This window comes from Chaetura pelagica, unplaced genomic scaffold (assembly GCF_000747805.2).
Source record: "Chaetura pelagica isolate M959 unplaced genomic scaffold, ChaPel_1.0 scaffold115, whole genome shotgun sequence".
Lineage (NCBI taxonomy): Eukaryota > Metazoa > Chordata > Aves > Apodiformes > Apodidae > Chaetura > Chaetura pelagica.
In genome coordinates this window covers 5436618-5454379 of record NW_009953761.1, presented here as the reverse complement: position 1 = coordinate 5454379, position 17762 = coordinate 5436618, and positions in this window count along the sequence as shown.

Genomic DNA, 17762 nt, shown 5'->3' with positions numbered 1-17762 from the left:
CGTTTCCAGGGTCTGCAAACAGCTGTGCCGCAGCTACGGGGGGGGGGGCGACCTGCGCTTGGAGTGCCCGCAGCCTCTTTGCTATCCAGCTCATCCTACCTGCACTGCCGCGTGGTGAGACAATTCCGGCTACCCCAGCTTATAGGGGAAAATATAATCCAGCCATTCGGGCAAATCCCTCCCCTCTGCTTCCCTCACGTGGATAAGATGTGTAACTAAGGTGTACCCATATATGTTTAATGTGTTGTAATCACTCCTTTTGAACCTCCTGCCCCAAATTGCTTTGTTTTCCCCACAATAAACCTTGCTGTTGTTAGAAATATTAGTAAGCACTGAGCAGGTTATTCACTCAAAAAAGTCGGGACATAAGTTCCTGTATCCTCTGTGTGAGGCGATACCCACGTGTGGATCTCTCAGCAAATCCTGGTAAGTTAATACACTCCAATAAGGAGATATAATAGGTCACGGATCGTGACAGAAGGGACCTCAAAGATCATCAAGTTCCAACCCCCCTGCCATGAGCAGGGAACCCTACCACTAGGTCAGGTTACACAGAACCTCGTCCTATCTGGCCTTAAAAACTTCTAGGGATGGGGCATCAACAACCTCACTGGGCAACCCATTCCAGTTCCTCACCACCCTTATAGGGAAGAATTTCTTCCTACTATGTAACCCAGATCTCCCTCCTATCAGTTTAAAACCTATACCCCTTGTCCTATCACTATCTTCTTTGATGAAAAGCCCCTCCCCAGCTTTCTTGTAGGCCCTGTTCAAGTACTGGAAGGCTGCTATAAGGTCTCCTCAGAGCCTTCTCTTCTCTAGGCTGAACAGTCCCAACTCTCTCAGCCTGTCTTCATAGCAGAGGTGCTCCAGGCCTTTGGTCATCTTGGTGGCCCTTCTCTGGACCCTTTCCAACAGGCCTATATCTTTCTTGTGCTGAGGGCCCCAGAACTGTATGTAGTATTCCATGTGGGATCTAACCAGAGCAGTGTAGAGGGGCAGAATCACCTCCCTGGCCCTGCTGCCCACACTTCTTTTGATGCAGCCCAGGATGCAGTTTGCTCTCTGCAGGGGCACACTGGTGGCTCATGTTGAACTTCTCGTCTACTACCACCCCAAGGCCTTTTCCTCAGGACTGCTCTCTACCCATTCTCCCCTCTCTCTGCTTTAACTCCACCTTAGCAGAACTTCTATATGAGAAATTAGGCTTATAGAAAGACTCAAATGAAGGAATCCATACTTTTCCTGCTAACATAATGAAATATTAATGTGAAAACTCATTCTTACCCATGTTCTAAGCACCTCCTCAGTGGACTTTCAGACACAGAGTAATGAAGAAAGGACTGGTGTTTGTTTTTTTTTCTTTTTGTTGTTTTTTTTTCCCCCACAGGGTCTAGTAATGGAAACAGAAAGAGATCTATGTGAAGCTAAGCAGCAGGGGTTTCTTTTAGGTTTCCAAGCATATAAAATTATGTTCTGAGTTATGCTTGAAGCAACTGTATCCGTTGATGTCCTCAAATTTGGAATACATAGGTATGAAGTGATGAGCATATTAAGCAGAGGCAGCCAAGGGACACTACAGTTTCTGCAGAAGAGTGCAAAAGAAGAGTCTGTCAAAGTAGTCCTCAACTGAAATTGTGCTGCTGTGAAAGTCTCATACATTCTGATAACTTGCCATAAGGCAGTTTCCTCAATAGATGTTGGGGCAGCTGCCCCTGCAAGGGTAGAGGATTAAACACAGGCTGAGCTCCAGGCAACAGATAGAGACCTACAAGTTCCAGGCTGGAGGGAATGTCTGGTGCATGTCTCTGAGGCCAGACAAGGTGGACCTTTGACCTGAATGAGTCTTGGAGGAGCTGTGTAACCGAGTGGAGGAGCTAAGGGAAGAAACAAGCATCAGACAAGAGAAAAGGGAAATAGATGGGATATTCTCTGAGCCTCAGCAGCTTGAAAATCATCACACTCCATCTATAAAATAGAGGCAGGCAGTGACTACTGTCACTATAAAGACAAGTTAAAGTTCTGAAACAGCAAGTCTTCTGAATAGGTGACTCCCTACTGTGGGGGATGGAGACACTGATCTGTTGACACAACCAGTCACCTGGAGAGATTTACTGTCTGCAAGGGACCACAACTGAGGTGGTTGTGAAGGGATTGCCAAAGCTCATCAAGCATTCTGACTACTACACACTCATGAGATTCTCATAGAGAAGCTGTTGATGAATGGGCTGGATGAGCTGAAAGTGAGGTGGATTGAAAACTGGCTTTAATGACCAGGCTGAGACTGTGGTGATCAGTCTAGCTGGAGACTAGTGGTGTACCCCAGAGGCCAGCACTGAGTCCAGTTCAAAAGGTGCAGATAATGGTAATGAGTGTACTCTCCAGCAAGTTTGCTGGTGACACCAGACTAGGAGGAGTGGCTGATACACCACAGGGCTGTATCATCTCCAGAGGGACCTTGATAAGCTGAAGAAATGGGCTGACAGTAATCTCATGAAGTTCAACAAAAAGAAGATTGAAGTCCTGCACCTGGAAATGAACAACTCCATGTAGCAGTAAAAGATGGGGAGAGCCAGCTGGAAAGCAGCTTAGCAGAAAAGGACCTGGGTGTCCCACAGGGCACCAAGTTGAATATGAGCCAAAAATATTTCCTTGACACAAAGACGACTAGTGGTATTGTGGGCTGCATTGGGAGACGCTTTTTCACTTAGAGGTTGACTGAGCACTGGCTTAAGTTTCCCATTCGGGTGGTTTAGTGTCCATGCTTGGAAATATTCAAAAGCTCTCTGGTATGGTCCTGACCAACAAGCTCTAGGTGACCCTGCTTGAGCACGGAGGTTTGGATGAGATGACCTCCAGAGGTTCCTTCCGACATAAACCATTCTGTGATTCTGTGATGCAGCCCAGAGACACTGTGTCCTGAACGTGGATTCAATATAATCAAGTCCCTAACCTTGTGTTTTCTACCTTTAAACATGTATGGCATCTTACTTTATTGTGCACTATAGATAAAAGACAACATCTGTTTCTCAGTCCAATCCTTTTAGTGTACATTTGGCCACATTTTTCATTATAAATCTCAAATAAAATGTATTTTCAGGATTATGAGATGCTAGTTGTAATGTGGTGTGGGTCATCATTCATTTCTGTTTAATGACCTTATCTATATGTAAGTGTTGTAAATTTACTCTGAGGTCTGTCCTTTACAGGTACAGTTATTCAGGGAGGAAACTGAATGTGAACAAGGAAGCCATGAATAAGTGAATCTATGACCTACAGAAACAATTCTCATATGTTCTCTGTTATAAATATACATAGAGAGGAAGAGCAGATGTGTCAGGTAAGTACAGTGAGGCTGTATTTTTCACCAAGTCTCTGTCCAGCCTCTTTTCAGTTTCTGTCTTTATCTCAAAATGACTCACAGATTTAAATAATGCATGGCAGTGATGGAAAATGTTATAAATTACCGAAGACACCGGGACAGCTAAAATAATCTGAGAAGTTCAGACTGACACTTTTGTCTGGTCTACTTATGAAAGAATTAGAATCAAGATACGGTCATGGGGCTGCTGGGGTCATGCATGGGCTACCAATCTTACCTCGTACTTCTGCAACAAACCCCTGCATTTAGAGGAGAATTATTATTAAATAATTATTGTCTTCTAGTAAGAATGTTTAAATATGATCAATAATGTAGATTTCCAATAAGCTTATCTTACTATTTGCATATGTCTGCTATTTCAGCAATTACAGTTTGTTCCGCATATTAAAAACATAGATAAACGTAGAAAGCATTTCCAGTTACCTTTGTCTCCTCTCTTGGTGACTTCATCTTCCAGCTCTCAGACTGCAGTTCCTGTTGGTTTGCCCTGCTCACAGCAAAATTTTACATTTTACTGCAAATAAAATTTTCCTGTCTCATTGTTTAGGACATTTCCCTGTTCACCTTTGCATTATTTTCTTAATGCTTCTTTATGGCATCAAATTATTGCTTAAGTTTTAGAAGCTTCCATGACCTTTTCCATTTTCAAGAATGTTCTTATGCCCATCTCTTATCTAAAGTTCACTCCCCAACTTACTAAATTTTTTAGTAAGCACCTTTTTTCTAGTGCTGAGACATGTTCCTCACTGAGAGGAGCTTCCTGTAATATTTTTTATTTTTTTTCTTATAATGTCTACAAAAGACATGAAAAATGAGACAGCTGTTGTTGTAATACAATGTGTATCATGCCAACTAACTTTATCTCATTGCCTTCTTGTACTCTGCCATCTGCCTGTCTGTATTTACTTGTTATGCCACCCCGTTGGAGCATGGATTATTGTTTTGTTCTTTGTTTGTAGACCACCTTTTATAGTGGGGCTCTGTTTCAAAACTAGGCTTCCAAGGCACTGCATCCAAGAGTAACCTGTAATGGGCCAGGAAAAGAAAAAAAAAGATGAACCATGCTCCAAAAGCTTGCAGTCTAAGCCTAAAACAGGAAACAGCAGATGGATACTGACAGACAGATGGTGTTCAGCAAAAAATACAAACAAGTACCAATAATATAAATAATATAAACACAAGGAATACACATATAAATAATACTTGCATAAATGACGTGATAATAATAATACTAAATAAGAAAAATAGACATAGCTGAACTCTTCTCAGCTAGTTTCAGATTTAAAAAAATTACACGCTTTGCCTAGGTTAGAATATAGATTTCTTCAGGAAACAATATATTTTTGAGGAGTGTACTCATATTGCCTATGTTTGGGTCTTCAGCTTAGCTGTCTAAGTTATAAAATCAATTTTTCTAAATCATTTTATTACATAAAGGAGCAGAAGAACTTCCAGAGGGCAATTCCTATAGTATTAGGATGGGATATGTCCATCATTACAGAAATGTATATAGAAAATTCAGATAAATCTTTTAACCTTAAAGTTCAATGAGCAAAACGAAGATGTATATAAATTGGAGAAGACATGTAAAGCCTGTGAAAACCAAAAATGTCTGAAAATTAAACCAAGTCACAACTAATCATCCTAGTTCTGAAACTCTTTTACCAGGAAGCAGCAAACCAGTAACATAGAAATCCAGTAACATAGCAGATTTAATGGGTCTTCCAGGACAGGGTTTCAAAAACTCTGTTTTAGTTTTAAAGCAAAAAAACTTTAAATAAAAAATCCTTGAATGGCAGTCAAGATCAGTAAATTGGTCTGTCCAGCACTTCCATCAAAAAATAATAAGTTATTTTCCTTGAATATTTACCATATGTTTACTTAGTAACTTCTATGAGTTTTGATAGTAGCCTGGAATATATGTTTTTAAGCATAATGTGTTTATGTATTTGAAGTTGTTATGTCTTGTATTGTATTTTGCATTCTTGTAGCTGAGTGACAAAGCACTGGAACAGGCTGCCGAGAGAAGTTGTGGAGTCTCCTTTGCTGGAGACATTCAAAACCCGCCTGGACACGTTCCTGTGTGATGTGCTCTAGGTGACCTTGCCTGGCAAGGGGGTTGGACTGGGTGATCTTTTGAGGTCCCTTCCAACCCCTAAGATTCTGTGATTCTGTGAGGTCTAAATTGTGGTTGTGGAGCACTCCAAATGAAATGTAATGTCACTCTTCTGCAGTCAATATTTGAACTACTAGGTTAATGTCTTGGCAAGTACACATGTGCAAGGTTTCAAAAGATTAGATAGTATGTTTAATGTTACAATCTAAACAAATACTACAACTCAAATTAAATTAAAATGTAGCCAATTAGGCCATCAAACCACATCCTTCTTCTACTCAGATATTTGACAATGTGAAACAAAATTAAAAATTGTGAAAGCCAGCAGCAAATCTGCTGGAGAAATTAAATATATATGTCTATATATATACACATAAAGATTTAGATAAAGTTGTCATTAATGAACTTACTATTTTTTATTTTATTCACCCATTCTTGTAACATCAGTGTTTTGTGTGCAGAATTTGACATATGAACCTCATGAGGTTCAAAGAGGCCAAGTGTACAGTCCTGCATCAGGATAGGGGCAATCCTCGTTATCAGTGCAGGCTGGGGAATGATGTGATAGAGAGTAGTCCTGCAGAAGGGGACTTGGAGGTGGTCAGGAAGTTAGACATGGGCAAAAAACGTGCCTCTACAGCCCAGAAGGCAAATCACATCCTGGGCTTCAGCAAAAGAAATGTGGCCAGCAGGTCAAGGGAGCTGATTTTCCCCTTCTGCTCCATTCTTGTAAGACCTCATCTGGTGTACTGTGTTCAGTTCTGGAGGCCTCAATACAAGAGGGACATGGACCTATTCAAACAAGTCCAGAGAAGTGCCACAAAAATTATCAGAGGGCTGGAGAACCTCTCCTACAAACACAGGCTGACAGAGCTCGGATTGCTCAGCCTGGAGAAGAGAAGGCTCCGGATAGACTTCATAGTGGCCTTCCAGTACCTGAAGGGGGCCTACAAGAAAGCTGGGAAGGGACTGTTTACAAGGACATGTAGTGATAAAGATGAGGGGCAATGGTCTTAAACTAGAACAGGGTTTTAAAGGTCAGGTTTTTAAAGAGCAGGACTTTTAAAGGTCCCTTCCAACCCCACACATTTTATGATTCTATGATTTTACCTAGAAAAAAGAGAGAAAGCAGCTACTGGATATACTTATCCTCAGTTTCTGATGTTGTATACATAGTTTTTAATTGTGGGTAAGGTATTTGGTAGTGCATTCCTCTTCTGCTCCCTGCTTATCTAGAAAAATTTGGTTAAGTGAGGAAGGAATATAAACCCAGAAGTTATTAAAATTCTGTGGTCTCTGTGGTGGAGCCAGCAAAGTGTTTTTTGCACACAGATGGTGAAGCAGGGCAGAGCGTACTGAAATGCTAGTCATCTCAACCTAGGTGCTTGTTATGTGCTGCACTGAGTATGAGTGGAGTCTCTCAGGATTTCTGTCTGTCCAGATTTCTCCTTGTTGATATGCTGCATGCGATCCACGGAGGGGTGTGCTTGTTGGCACAATGCTATTTCAAGTTAAAAAAAATGCAACTATGCTTTAAAGTGGGAATTTTTCTCAGATGGAAAGCTGGAGCTTAGGTTATTGATGTGAAATTCTCTGTAGATAGGGTAGTGCATGTAGATATCTGGCTAAGCCTGGCTTATGGGGAAAGATAGTATCCTACAGAATGACAAACTCACAGAGTCAAGGGAAAGATACTATCAGCGTTGATCTCCAGACCTCTATCATTTTGGATGTGGACTACAGACTTTTGGAGGAGCTGGGTAGAAAAATCAGCCATTAACACAAAGGCTGAAATGGGGATAGTCAAAAACGTGTGCTCAACAGCATTCTGACGTGGTTTGATAAGATTCAGATAATGAATCTCTGAGAGCTAGGCAATCCAAGTAAGACTACATCACTACTTTTTGTCACTTTATAGAGTGTTCTACATATGAAGTTCTTTAGACTGAATTCAGTGGCAGGTATGTTTCTAGACATATCAAGGTATAGCTATTATATTGCTGAAAGCTATATGTGAACAGATGCAACATCAATAAAAGGAAAAAAAGCCCTGCATGAATAATAACTTTTTTTAAAAATTCCCATAATGTTCAGAGCTGCTTAATTTTATTATTTATTTTTTTTTATATTATGTGCAAGAAATTCTGTCTTCAGGATATATATTTTTTAATAAATAAAATTGAATGGTTCCCTTCTTGTTTTGGGCTTCTATTTCTAACCTTGACAAAAACTTGCAGTTCAAATAATTCTATTTTAATGGTTTTATAAAATACCTTAATTCCTCATATTAGTATTTTTTTCCCCTGGAACTGGTTGAAAACCATCAATAAGTTTTCAATTTTTAAGGTCTTTAAAGTTCTTACAGGTCTTTTAGAACCTAAATTATTCTATGATTTTACAATTTTAAGTTTTCTGTGCTCTGTGGGCATGTAAAATCTTGGTAAAACAACCTGAAAAAAAATAATATAATGTCCTGTACCAATCTCAGATGAAAATAAGCACCAGACCTTTCATTTCCAGATAGCCCAGAGGCAAAATTGGCCTAAGATTTATTTTTTTCCCCAGCCTTTCTTCATAGCTTACCCTTTATTACATGTGGTATACCACTCTCTTAGTTGTGTTGACAGAAATGGCTGTGCGGCTGACCTGAGAAATATCCAGAAGTTTGGATTAAAAATATAAATATAAACACAATTGCAAATATATTTAATGTTTATTTTAATGCAGATTAACTCCTTAAGCTTCCTCACAGCATATCTGTACAAACATCTATGTGGCAGTATGGCTAAGGGATCAGTTTTGAAATAGAAATGAGAAGGGGAGGAGAAGAAATGGTGATTCATTAAGTTCACATTAAAATAAAGAAAAAGGCAAATGTAACTGTGCCCCAAGGTGTAGCCAAAGAGGAATGTAGAAGGTTTGCATAATATAAAGGATTTTTACTGATCTGCACACATCATCTTGTATTAACTCTGTAGGCTTTCAGCAGCAAAGATTGCCTTTGTAAAGTGTCTAGTTTTGAAGGCTGTAGAATAGATATTTTTTTTTGCTTTTGCTTTTTTTTTTTTTTGCTTTTGTTGTTTTTGATACAATTTAGCAAGAAATTTCATCATTTGCCATCTGAATACATGGGTAAAATGGAAAAGGCAAGAAGACATTTCTGGAATGGAGGAATAGATTAGTCAGTTTCTACCAATGCTATTTCTGTGTGCAATTGTCAGTTTCTCATTTTCACTTTTTATTTGAAAAGAAACTTCACGTCTGTCATTAAAAATAATCTTATTTTTTGTGATGCAAATGAGTGCCTGAATTCAATATTGACTGTATCACTTTCAGAGATTTAAATCAAAGTACCAATGAGGTGAAATGCACCATCTGTGGTGACAAAAAAGAAAAACACACAAGAACCCTGATATGTACATGTAGATCTGTTGATTTTCAGAAAACTATATTTTTCAGCTCAAAATACCAGTCAAATTCTCAGGCGAAATTATGTTAGTTAAAGAGATTAACTTTCACGGTCTTTCTCAACACACAGTTTTAAAAGGGCATCTTCTTTATAATTCAATGGACGTAGGCAGTGCAATAGAATAGAAAACTATTGTGAAGATAATTCACATTTTTCATCAGCTTTAAAATTTTGGAGAATTCTTATATTCTTTAGACAGTAGTGTTTATTAACAAGAATATTTTTTGAAGCTACAGTAGACTAAAGTGATGTCTGATTAAATGTACAATTTTTACATACACAATATAAACCAATGTTTTAAGGTTAGGCATCTTAATACATGGTTGAGGCATTTGAATCAGTGACTTAACCTTCAGTGTTGCTGAGCCACTCCATTTTCCATTGATTGCTTTCTCAGCCACCTCAGCTCTGGATTTCACTGTGGTATATCATTGTCTTCTTAGTATTCATTGATGCCTAATATACTAATCTGAGGAAAGAATAGGGATAGCCTAAAATGATTGCTGATGTGGATGGCAGCAAAATTAGCCGCCAATTTTCTAGATGAGATGTATCATTTTTTCTTAAGAAAAGAATAACCCTACATATAGATTCTCACTCCCCTAGGATGTCCTTGTACTCCAATGCATGATCTGTTACCAGAATTTTTAAAGACACATATCCTTCTCTCACAAAGTCACTGAGCTGTAGCAGTACAGAATCACACAATCCCAGATAGACAGATAAATAACACAGTCTAACACTGAATAGAGTTTGACCACTTGGGGGATAAAATGATTAATATTTTATTTTCTGAATGTGGGTTAGACTCCATGACTAATGAATGTACTGTTATGTCTGATCAGCTGTAGCAGAGCATCAGAAGTCCATCTTTATGAAATAAAGTTTTCTGTGCTGGAACAAAGAAATTTTTATGGAAGCATGCCTGACTGTTAGGGACCCTCCTTATAGAAGCAGTGGCAGGAAAAGAAGGAGTTTGGTTCTCTATGATCATCAGAACTGAACATAAGCAGTTTCTTACTACAAATTCAATACAAGAATCATGGATGAAATGTTGATTGTAAAGCACATAGCAAACTCCTACATCAGATTGAGTGCAGCTACTCACATGGGCAAATATTTTATCACCTTCTATTGTCACAGCATTAATACAGCCCCTACTCTCAATAAACAGCAACAAAATCCCCAAAGCTCACCCAGCCCCAAACCCATAAAGTGCAAAGAACAATCTAGGGCACTGAAACACTCAGCAATTTAATCTGCAGATTTTCCAGCGGTGCACAGTAAGTAATAGGTTTTGTTCAAATTTGCCTCTCCTATTATAAGGACCAATTTTTTGCTCATATAAACCAACATTTTTCCTTCAGGTAAGAAGTGAATATAGCACTTCCAGCCTGGAAAATGCCAGGTCTTGTTTGCCAGCCACAAATTACTCCTCCCTTTATTCACCATGGCAACATTGACACAGCTGTCTATTCCTCTGTTTCCACGGTAAAGGACTGGTAGGTAGTGCTCCACTACCTTATGCCTATCTGACTGTATCACAGATCTCCAAATATTCTAATGGCTAACATTTGTGTAAAAGCCTCTAAAATGTCACAGTCCATGATCTGTGGGAAAAAAGAAAAACAAACCAAACTAAAGCAAACCAAACACTAAGCCAAAACACAAACCAAGCTGTAGACAAATACCTTGTCATAAAAACATGGAAAAACAAACAGCTGTCTGAGAAAGTAGAACCAATTAAAGCTCTTTTCCACCATAACAGATAATTTTAAAACTTGTTCTCCAAATCACAGGATTCTTTTAAGTTTTGTTTTTTTTTCTGTTCACATGGCCCTCTTCAAAGCTTTTATCCACCTAAGCACAGCCCTTGTCAAAACTTTTGTCAATCACAGATCTTTGAAGTGAGAGTTATTTCCCAAACAGTAAGCTCTTCAAAGTTCTCCACACAGTCACAACTTAAAGTTTAGAGGAAAAAATCCACAGATAGCACATTAAAATTCACCAGAGTGAATTAGGAACTCTAGACATATTTTAAAATATTATATAGTAGCCAGAGTTACTCTAGTAATCTCAGGTTTCTTAATAGGGTCTGAGCACTTCTAGAAGTTGTGTGTGATGCTTGTATATATATCACTTTAGGGACCTTAAAAAGCCAATATGCATGAACTGCTTTTGAAGTGTCTCCTTCAGGCCCCTAAGACACTTTGATGGTTTTGAAATGTTTCTCTTTCCTCTGCTTGAATACAGGACTAGTAAAATATAAAATCATAAAGCTGGTGTCCATGACTAATTATATTATGTGAACAACAAAATGCTGTAGAAATTAAGGCTTTGTTTGTGGTAACAAGAGAAACACCCACAGTTATTTCCCCCCACATTTTCTCTATTCTTACGACAACTGTGTAACAGTTACCTTAATATATGCATTTATAAGCACATTATTTGTATTCAAATACAAATGTGCTGCTGACTTTATTTCTGGAGTCATGTACAACACCAGTGATTTTTGTTCTGGAAGTCAGGTTATGTTTTGCAGTTTCTCAATATGAAGTCAGTAGCTCATAATAGACTTGCATTCTTGAAAAAACAATAAATATTATTTTTCAAAAGCATAGGTACAAAAAGTATGAGTTTGTTTCCGCTTTAGATACCTTAGCAATATCACTACACTGCTTCATCTGTGGGCATTACCTCACAAAATGCTTCAGTAGAGGAGCCAGCTCTATTGTATTTTACCAGCAAATTCCTAGCATTCACTTAGATTTTCCTTACTAGGTCACTTCATTAAAAAAAGATTAAAGTCTGCTGCAGCTAGAGGCATGAATTCTTACTTCTGTTTCCAGAGAAGTCTGGTATCAGTGCAATTCTGAAATAATTTTGGTTATAAAAGCAGTATTAAACACTTTAGTCAGGAGACCAAAGGTCTATTCTGGGTCTGCAGTGGGTCACACAATTCTGGCCTTTCAGCCCTTGTATTTATTATTAAGGGAGCTTTCTCAAAGAGTGCAGCTTTAAAGGTGCAGGAGCCCAAAGTAGACACAACATAAACCTTGAAGAAGAGTGGGTGACATTTATATCTCTAGATGGGGTTTAAAACAGTGAGAGTGGGACAGCCTACACATGAAAATTGTCCAATAGAGATGACTTTTCACTCCAGATTTGCACAAGTGAAGTGCACTGATCTTGTGCAGAAAAGCATGGGGTAGGGTTACTCATGGTATGAACACACAATGAAAGCAGTCTCTGTGCTTGGTAGAAAAGAACTATTTCAATAACATCAAAGGCCTTTAGGTGCAAACTAGCAAAAAGCACCTTGGTGCCACAGGATGGCTGTGTATCATAGTTGTATGCCACAGTGAAAACTGAAGTGCCCTGGCGACTTCGCTAGCAGCAGCACTGGAACTGACAAACTTAACACATCAACAGAAAAGGCAATTATGAATATTTCTGATTGCCTTAAGGTTGAACTTGGGCAATTACAAAGGTTTTCAGGTGCCAGATTCCACTTGCTAAGCCCCTTTCTGTTTTTTTTTTTCAATCTGGTCAGCTGGGCTGTGCTGACTTTCATTATATTTTTGCTCAAAAGATTATGTTCATTTGGCTGAGCATGTTGCAAGGGCACTAAAAGACTGCTAAAGTACATGCTCACCATGGGCCTGATCAAAGCCCTCTGAGATCAATAGGAATATTTCCTTTGACTTCAATGGCCTTTTGATAAGATTCCAAATTACCCAGTGGAAAGTTGTCCTCCAAAGAATGGTCCTGATGTTAGCATACCCATGGGCAATGCAGTCAAAAGGATGTGGCTCCACACCTGGGTTATATACTGCAGCTCACTAGAGCAGATACAAATGTGGCAGCACGATCTGGTATTTCATAAAATACCACCGTAGTAACAGAAGAAACATATTTTGATTGATGGGTTCAATACTGGCTGGTACTTGAAACAGCTTGCAGGCACGTCAGGATCTGGCAGGAAGCCAGACCCCATTCACAATAATGGGACATGATACAAATATCAACAGGCCTGTATCCAAACCAGCTGTTATTATTAATATCATGTAGTTTAAGAGGAAAAGTGGATTTCAGAAATTTGAAAGGATTTTTTAAATGGATAATCATACCATTTCTTGATATTTAATATCTGTTTACCTCTAAATACTATTGAGGTTGTACCTACTGCTCCCATATGAATCTGATTTAGATATACAGTTGCTGCCTAAATTAGCTGCTTCACCTGAAATCACTATTGCATTAGTTATGAGAGGTGATTTTTTTTAAGACAATTGAAGGCAACTGAATGTTGATGAAAATAATAACCATGAAGTTGGAGTTCAGACAACTGCACTTTGATATAAGTGCCTGCAGACAGTTTAGAAAATCACTGATAGGGAAAAAAAACACAACAAAAACTTGCTGTTTTTTTGGAAAAGGTTAAACAATTGGAGATTAGAAGGGAACAAACAAATTTTAGCTTGTTGAAAACAAGTTTCCATGGTTTTTACTCCATTTTTGCCTTAAGAGCTAGTTTGAGAACAGATGTGCTACTCTTTTCTGTTATAGTACTCTCTTTATATTACAGAGAATTTCCAATAATAGAGACTTTAAATTCATCTATGTCTTTTAGCCTGTAACAGCTTCAGGTTTTCTATATGCTCTGCTTATAAGGCCTAGTCTCAATCCTTGAAGGTGTTCTTCAATAGACTGAAGAGAAACTTAAATAATAATGGAGGAATGAAAAAAACCCAATGTTTTCAGATTAGGCAGATTAATGAGATAAAAGGGATAGATATCTGGTCAAATGTGCAACTAATACAAAGTTTCATAGCTTTATAAGTGACTTACGCATGACATTTATATGTGGAATAAATTGTCAGCTCTTTCTTGGATATTGCTTGTATTTTTTATCATTGCTAGACTAATGTGTGCATATATATGTATATACACAGTATACAGATATATATACAAACGTATTTGTGTATAAAACAGATAAACTACATGCATTAATGTTAGAGGAACACTGTAAAATGTGATTTCTTAAGCCAGACATGAAGGAGTTACTTTGACTGACAGATTTCCAAAGAAAGGCATAAATATATGAGTGGATAGATGTATGGAGGATTTTTTTTTTAAACATGGAGTAAGTGATGAAAAGGTTTTGTTATGATACAGAAGTTGCAGGAGAAGGGGAAGGAGAGTATCAAAGGAGACCTCTGGTTCTGTATGACAGACAGTAGTAGCACTAAATATTTGAAGACAAGCTTTAGAGAGTTCAGAAACGTAAGATTATGGGTCTACCTTAGTCATCTAGGTTTTGAGAGACTAGTGAGCTGCCTAAGATGATATATATTATTTTGAAAGAATACAGGTATTTTTAGAGGTTTTTAGTTGTTTTTTAGGATACACTCGTGGGAACCCCTGCAAGCAGACACAGCAGTCAGAAGCTAAAAAATAACAGGCAAGAAGAGAACCCTCAGAGACACCAGATCCCAAAGACAGGTAACAAAAAAGAAATTACAGCTTGCAAAAAGCCCTATTGTTGGTCACACTCAAACTATTAAAATAAGACTAAAAAATGCAGTGGTGTTTAGATTTAATTGTAGTTGTCATTGTGGCTGGAATATTTACTACTCTAAAAAGTTTCTCTCTTACATTATAAAGTCATTGTCTAGACAAATCATCTGCTGAATTTTTGTCCTTGACAGGTTTGAGCACTATCTTGAAGTCCTAATCTTGTTATCTCAGTCCCTATTTTTCTGGTTTTGCTCTCTGTTTTATCTCCAGATTTCAAATAACAAAGTCAAAGCTTGGACTTCTGCAAAAACTGCACTAAAACATGTATTCTGTAGGCATACATTTGAAAACGTATGAATCTCCAAAAAAAAGATGCATGTTTTTTTTGTAGCTCTACCTTAGCAAATATCCAACATGCACATGAAATATATTTGTGCTTTCTGTGCTTTTAAAGTTGTTGCTAGCCTGACTGAATGTGCAGCTGCTAGTGATCTACAGTTTTTGTTTATCCTGCTGAGTGAAAATGTGGCAGGATATATTTGCAGAACCATTCAGCTAAAATTCTGAATTGCTGTCTCATGCATTTTATTCTCCTCAAATGCTGTCTCGTTCAGTCAAGTTTCTCAAAGGTTCATTTTGGTAACAATAATGCTTAACAACCTCAGTATTCAAACTTTCCATGGCAAAAGATGGCTGCCTTTTCAGAAGTTTGTTTCTGTGCATCCTTAGCTGTAAGAACATTCTTAGGGTAAGATTAGGAAAATACAGGCTCAAGGGCCAGTAATTTTAGGTGGCAAATAAAAATTTTCCATGCTCAGTTATGAAGAACTGAATATTTGAGATTTCAAATATTTCTGTAGAATCACTTTTACATTAAGATATCCCTTAATAAACCAGAATGCCAATTAAACAAAAAAATCTTATGCAGCAACAGTCAAATTATATTTTTTCCAAAATCTCACTTATTTTGAATCTTGAAATTTCCCAAATTGTATTTTATGAAAATGTTTAATTTCACCTATGTAAAAGGAAACATTGCTTCTATTAAAAATATATGGAATTAACTAAAAGCCAGTCAGTCTTACCTCTGTGCCTGCAAGATCATGGAGCAGATTGTCCTGCAAACTCTGCTAAGGCACATGGAAAATAAGGAGTTGATAGAAGACAGCCAACATGGCTTCACTAAGGGCAAATCATGCCTCACCAGTTTGGTGGCCTTGTATGACAAGGCTACAGAGATGGTGGATGGTGGCAGAGCAACTGACATCATCTACCTGGATTTGTGCAAAGCATTTGACACTGTCCCACATGACATCCTGGTCTCCAAACTGACAAGACATGGATTTGACAGTGACAGATGGACCACTTGATGAATAAGAGATTTGGCTGGGTGGCTACACCCTGAGAGCTGTGGTCAATGCCTCAGTGTCCAAGTGGAGGCAACTGATGAGTGGCATTTCTCCATGGTTAGTACTGGGACCAGTGCTGTTCAGTATCTTTGTTGGAGAAGTGGACAGTGGGGTTGAGTCTATCTTCAGCAAGTTTGCTGATGATACCAAGCTGTGTGGAATAGTTGACACCCTAGAGGGAAGGGATGCCATCCAGAGGGACCTTGACAGGCTGGAGAGGTGGGCCAGTGCCAACCACATGAAGTTCAATGAGACCAAGTGCAAGGTCCTGCACCTGGCTTGGCACAACTCCAGGCACAGATACAGGCTGAGAGGAGAAGAACTAGAGAGCAATCCCAAGGAAAAGGACTTAGTAGTGGCAGAAGCTAAGAAGCTCGACATGAGACAACAGTGTGCGCTCGCAGCCCAGAGGGCCAACCACATCCTGGGCTGCATCAAAAGAAGTGTGGCCAGCAGAGCCAGGGAGGTTATTCTGCCCCTCTACTCTGCTCTGGTGACACCTTACCTGGACTACTGTGTACAGCTCTGGAGCGCTCAGCACAGGAAAGAGCTGTGGGAGATGGTCCAGAGAAGGGCTACCAAGAGGATCAAAGGGCTGGAGCACCTCTGCTAAGGCAGGCTGAGGGAGTTAGGGTTATTCAGCCTGGAGAAGAGAAGGCTGAGGGGAGACCTTATAGCAGCCTTCCAGGACCTGAAGGGGGCCTACAGAAAAGCTGGGGAGGGGCTTTTCACCAGAGAAGGTAGTGATAGGACAACGGTTAACGGTCTTAAACTGAAAGGGAGGAGATCTAGGTTAGATACCAGGAAGAAATTATTCACTATAAGGGTAGTAAGGCACTGGAATAGGTTTCCCAGGGAAGTTGTGGAAGCCCCCTCTCTGGAGGTTTTTAAGGCCAGGTTGGATGAGGCCTTGTCCAGCCTGGTCTAGTGGGAGGTGTCCCTGCTCACAGCAGGGAGGTTGGATCCTGACGATCTTTAAGATCCCTTCCAACCTTAACCATTCTATGATTCTATACATTGGTCTTTCTGTATGCTATCTATGTTTATCAGTACCTGGTAGTGGAAATTCATCCTAGTGCTTCCTTTTTGATAGTGTGTTGTTGCTTTTGTTTAAGTTTAGTTTGGGCCTTTTTTTTCCTCACGTTACAGTAGCTTTTCTCCTGTCTGTGATCTACCAAGATAGAGCATTTTATGTTTTTGTAATAGTAGAGATAGTTTTATCTATGTGGACTCTTGTCTTTTTGCTTAACATCTCCTTTAAAAAGACAATTATTTTCTTGAACCAGCACTTCAACAACTGTTGAGAATGGCTGAGGTTTTTTTGTAGGTTTGTTGAGCTGTTTTCTTGTTGTTTTTTTGGCTGCTTGTGTATTTTATCTTTCCTTGAAGTCACAGATAAGCATTTCTCACCCAGTGTACTTTTCACATCATATGGATAGAATCTGATACTGCATGCCTTAGTGTGCTTCTCTTCCTCTTTGCTTTAACAACTGCTGATGCTCCTCAGTCTATTTATCATTTTAAGTGATTTATCTTAAAATGTTCTAACTCTTAAAAAAACCGGAAGGAAGAAAATGTTCCTATTTATTTGCATTAAGTGGAAAAAAGCTTGTTGTTTCTGTTGTCTTGTTCCCCAGCTTTCTCTTGCATCTCATATACATTTTTTACTTCCATGCTTTGGGATCTCTACTGTTTATATGTATTAAAAAGAGTCTTGTGACTTAGGCTTGGAGTAATTAGTAATAATGACTCTCTGTAAAGGACCAGGTATTTACTTACATGAACATGAAATGTCCTTTGAGTCAGCCAACAATACTGACTTAAAATGGCGTCTCCACGTGGCGCTGAACCCCCTCTGTGTGTGTG